The sequence below is a fragment of the Anser brachyrhynchus genome (genome assembly GCF_964034855.1).
Source record: "Anser brachyrhynchus genome assembly, chromosome: Z".
Taxonomy (NCBI): Eukaryota; Metazoa; Chordata; class Aves; order Anseriformes; family Anatidae; genus Anser; species Anser brachyrhynchus.
In genome coordinates, this window is record NC_137697.1 from 35,069,015 (window position 1) to 35,074,781 (window position 5,767).

Consider the following 5,767-nt stretch of genomic DNA (forward strand, 5'->3'; position numbering starts at 1 on the left):
TGTTGTTTATCAGTTGTCTACAACGATTTATCTACCAACATACTGGGAAATAGCACCCGGTAAGATGTCAAATACATTTATGATTCTTGAAACTAGATGAGTAAATTACAAACACAAAATTCTTACTCGTTATTTAAAGGAAAAGAAATCATCAGATGGGTAGACCTCCAGCAAAATGGACAGATTTATTTGTTTGTTTGTTTGTTTGTTTGTTTGTTTGTTTATTTTGAGACACAGAGATATTGAACATTTCTGAGTCTAAAGTCTGCATAAATACTATAACATATGTCCACGTGTCCTTAGTCCTCCAACTACATGAATTAAAGAATGCTAAAAAACTACAAAGAGTACATAAGCAGAGAAATTAATCTGTATTTTTGGAAAAATATTTGTCTCCTTATACTTGTAGTTATAAAATTCAGAAATAAAATTAGTGCTTTCTTTATGTCAGAAGAGTGTCTAGCATAAGGCTATACAATCTGATCCAACAATGAACCGTGTAACAATTTTCTGTTTCTCTCAATGTTTTATGAAGCTTGTTTATTTTCTCTGGTTATTCATGTTTTAAAGTGACAGAGAAAAAGACAAAGGGGCAACACCTGTGTCTGCATTTCTAATAGAAATTGTGAGAATAGACAGGGGGCATATGCAACCCTCTTCATTAATGAAGTATTCAAGCATGATTATGGAACCCTGATGTAAAGCTGCAACTGGAGTAACATTCCAGGTCTGTTCAAGATGCTGATGATTCCTCACAGTCTTTTGGTCTGGCACAAATCTTCTTCAAGAGCTAAGGCGGAAAATGGAAGGGTGTGGCCAGTGGAAGTAAGGTCAGGTTACCTGGGAGGATTGCAGAGATACTGCTCACCTTTGTAGGGAGAGAATTTGTGTGGCCAAGGCTTAATTAGAGCTGAAGCTGGCCAGCAGCATAAAAAGGCTTTTCTAACTTTGTTAACAGGAAAAGGAGGATGAGAGCAAACATTGTTCTGATACTTGATGAGGACAGTCACCTAAGAAACAGGGACACAGACAAAGCAGAGGCATTTAATGCATTTTTTGCCTCTGTCTTCAACACCAGTGATGGGCTATAGGACCCCAGCTGCCCTGAGTTGGAGGACCATTACTATGGGAATGATAAACTCCCAGTTAACCCCAAACTTGCGTGGGATTTGCTTCTCCTCCTGGATGCATATGTCAATGAGGACCAATCAGATTGATCCCAGAATACTCAAGAGAGCTGGCTGATCATAGAATCATAGAAGCATTAAGGTTGGAAAAGACCTCCAAGATCTTCTGGTCCAACCATCACCCTACTAACAATGTCACCCAGTAAACCATGTCCTTAAGCACCAAGTCCAACCTCTCCTTAAACACCCCAGGGAAGGTGATGCCACCACCTCCCTGGACAACCCATTCCAATGCCTGACTGCTCTTTGTGAGAAGAAAGGTCTCCTGATTTCTAACCTAAACCTCACCTGGCACAACTTGAGGCCATTCCTTCTAGTCCTCTCACTAGTTATCTGCGAGAAGAGGCTGACCCCCAGCTCCCACAACTTCCTTTCGGGTAGTTATAGAGAGCAATAAGGTCTCCCCTGAGCCTCCTCTTCTCCAGACTAAACAACGCCAGTACCCTGAGCCACTCTTCATAAGACTTGTGTACCATCCCTTTCACCAGCTTTGTAGCCCTTCTCTGGACACGCTTCAGGGCCTCGATGTCTTTCTGATGTCCTGATGTCCTCACAGGACCTCTCTCAATTGTTTTCAATGGTCTTGGGAGTCCAGAGGGGTCCCAGTTGACTGGAAGCTGGTAAATGTGGTCCCAATTTTCAAGAAGGGCAAGAAAGAAGATCCTTAAAATTACTGGCCTGTCAGTCTCATTTCAGTGACTGGTAAAATTATGGAGAAGATTATTTTGGGAGTTATTGGAAAACACCTTAAGGACAATACAGTCATTGGTTACAGCCAACATGGGTTCACTAGAGGAATGTCATGTCTAACAAACTTAATTTCCTTCATGACAAGATCACCCAGCTAGTTGACCAAAGGAAGCCACGCAATGTAATCTTTCTGGATTTCAGTAAAGCTTTTGATACTGTCTCTCACAGTATCCTACTGGACAAAATGACCAGAATATAGTTATATAAAAGCATAATAAGATGGGTGAACAACTGTCTTATGGATCTGGCCCAGAGGGTTCTTATAGATGGGGTTATATCAGGCTGGTGATCTGTCACTAGTGGGATTCCCCAGGGCTGCATTTGAGGACCAGTCCTCTTCAATGTTTTCATAAAAGATTCGGATGCAGGACTTGAAGGTTTTTTGATCAAGTTCATGGACAACCCTAAGACTGGGTGGATCTGTTGACACCTTTAAAGGTGGTGAGTCCTTGCAGAGAGATCTGGACAAATTATAGAGCTTGGCTATCACCAACAATATGAAGTTTAACAAGAGCAAGTACCAGATTCTGCACCTGGGAAACTTTGGTTATAAGTGCTGACTGGGGGATAAGATGCTGGAGATCAGCCCCTCAGAAAGGGATCTGGGCATTTTGATTGACCGTAAGCTGAACATGAGCCAGCAGTTTGCCTTGGCATCCAGCAGAGCCAACAATATCCTGGGGTGCATCAAGCATGGCATTGCTAGCCAGTCAAGAGAAGTGATTGTCCCACTGTATTCTGTGCTGGTGCAGCCTCACCTTCAGTATTGTGTGTAGTTTGGGGCACCACAGTATGAGAAAGATATAAAACTATTTGACAGTATCCAAAGGAGGTCTACAAAGACGGTGAAGGGCCTAGAGGGAAAGACATATGAGGAGCAGCTGAAGTCACTTGGTTTGTTCAGCCTGGAGAAGAGGAGACTGAGGAGAGACCTCATCGTGGTCTACAACTTCCTCACAATGGGGAGCAGAGACAGGCACTGATCTCTTCTCTCTGATGACCAGCAATAGGACCTGAGGGAACAGCTTGAAGCTGCGACAGGGGAGGTTCAGGAGGCTGGGTATCAAGAAAATATTTTTCACCATGAGGGTGGTTGGGCCCTGGAACAGGCTCCCAAGGGATGTTGTCATGGCACTGAGCCTGCTGGAGTTCAAGAATCATTTGGACAATGCTCTCAGACACATGATCTGATTTTTTTTTTTTTTTTTTTTTTGAGGTGGTCCTTTGGGGACCCAGGAGTTGGACTAGATGATCCTTATGGGTCCCTTCCAACTCGGATGTTCTATGATTCTATCATCTCTGAAGATGTCCAGTAGTGGAAATAACCAATATTTCTGGCAAAGATACAAGGGGAACAAGACTATGGTTGAAAAATGCTGCAGGTCAGGACTAAAATTTCATCTACAGAATTGTGTGAAAAATCAGTTCAAAGGATAACTAGCTGTGAGAAGTTTCTCCTAAAAAAAGGTTCATGAATAAGAGTGCTAAGGTGCTGCATGTTGTCCAAAATCTTCTTCATGACCTGTAACCATAAAGAGAGCATCTATGGACAGTCAGAGTTAGCCTAAACCACGATGAGCATGCCTGTTTTCTGTCCTTAAAAAAATAAAAATAAATAAATAAATAAATAAATAAATAAATAAATTGTGCATTCAGAACAGGTAAAAGTCCACAGGCAAATCTTTGAGCTACCAACTTTGTAGCATTTTGAAAGGGATAACCATGAGATTTTGCCTTGGTCTGTCTAAAATTCTAGTTCAGTCTTGGGTATGAGCCCCCAGATGATTGTAAATCTGTTTTGAGTCCAAATGATTTTTCTATTCCTGTCTCTAATTTGGTTATCTTCTTTTTCTTTATTTTAGTGCTTGGGTTATGGCTTGACCTCTTGCACATTATAATAAACTAACAGTTACCATCTAAAGGTAACCTTTTTATTCAGATGCAACTAAATTTTATATTTCTACTTTATTTTTTATACAGTAGCAATTTATTCTGTTGGAATGGGTTGATTTTTCTGAGGGAGAAAAGGATGAAGTGAAAAGGCAGGAAAGAGAAGTTGGAATTTAAGGTTATATGTGGTCCAATACATGCAAAGTTCTTCACTTAGTTTTCCTGTGATGATAAGCTGTTCAGTGTTTGCAATTTATGTGACACGTTTTAATTAAGCTGGGAGTTCACTGAGCAAAATTTTGGCTTAAGATGTTCTTCATTCTTCCACTGTAGATTCTGAACTACCTTAGTTGAGTATTTTCAGGCTCCCATGAGCTGATTGCTTTACCTGGCCTTAAAGAACAAGAAGGGCATTTTGCCATGTGTTGGTACCACCAAGTCCAGAGCTGCAAACAGCACATTTCCAGAACCATCTGAGGTGCTTGCCAGGCAGACACGCATCCATTTTGTGTTAAGGAAGTGCCTCTTGATTCAAAAATAATGCAGGAAAATGCAAATCTTTACAAGGATATCATGCTCAAACAAATGTGGGAACACTGTATTCACTTGCAATTTTTCATCAGCTGCAGACCTACTCACAAGAGGGAAGTTGTTCCTCTTTCCTTCTTGGTAAGGGAGAAAGATTTTCTCTCTCCTCTGCTTTCTGATCCACCCTTCCCTTCCTCCCTCAACCTGTCTACTAACCTCTGTGGCATAGTTCATCATGCACTTAAACAGGAGAAGACCTGATCCCATCAACTTATGTTTTTATTGTGTTCTGAGATGATACTTAGATATAAATATGTTTGTGTCCATAGTAGCTATGCTCCACAGGTCAAAGAACCAGACTGACTGCACTGCAGGGAAAACTTACTTGACAGTTGCTGTAGAGATTAAAAAAAAAAGGTTGTGATATGAAGATAGACATCAAGTGGCTTGCCAGAAACATCTGTAGACTCTGGATGAGGGAGGAAAATAAATCATTAAAGTATCATTTGTAGTATTCATGGTTTGTATCAGGAACACCTTCAAGGGTCAAACCAAGTCTAATTTGAGAACTATCTAGTTAAACTGGGGAAGACACCTAATGTAATGCTAATGTAAATACTTCTTCGCGTTGTGTTAGGCAGAATTTAACTCAGTTGATTAAGTAAGCTAAACCAGTTTCCATATGGCTTAATCCAGTTTGCCTTCTCAGTGTCTATAATGTTGCACTATGGGGCAAAATCTCTAACATCTGTTTGAACTCCCTAGTGCTCCCAGGGTCATGTTAAGTTAGAATAGGTGCTACAGGAGGTCTGCAGCGAATTTCTTGGGATATAACCTGTAGGGCTATTTCAGCTGGTACACTGAAGGTTAGACTTAACCACTTTATATATTTCCTTTTCCCATCTCCTTGTACTGTATTCTGAACACTGATGTTTGCTGACTTCTGTTCCAGATGCTGCTGTAATTCAGTGGTGCTGTACAAGTAGGACTTTAGGGACTATGTGTGCTCCTGAATATGAGTGTAAAATATGTTTACAAAATTGTTAATTAAATTTATCGCTTATTTCAAATTTTATGGGGGCAGTCAGTAGTGGCAAAAGGAAAAAAAAAAAAACAGTTGCAATTTATTCAGACAAAAATGTTAACACAGGGTTAAAAGAAAAAAAAAAAGACTGCAGTGTTGGTTGCCTTTCAAGAAACAGAGTTCCAAGAGCATCTATTGCCACAGTAACAAAAAGAGCAAGGGGATTTACACTTCTATATGTTTCAGTGTTGTCTCAACCAAGAGTTAAACTGCCTTGAAAGAACAGCCCCACAATATTCATTCTTATTCTTTATGAATTGTATATGTAACCTCACCACCTCAAAGCTTATGTATTGTATAGATCACTGACTACACGTGCATAGAGATG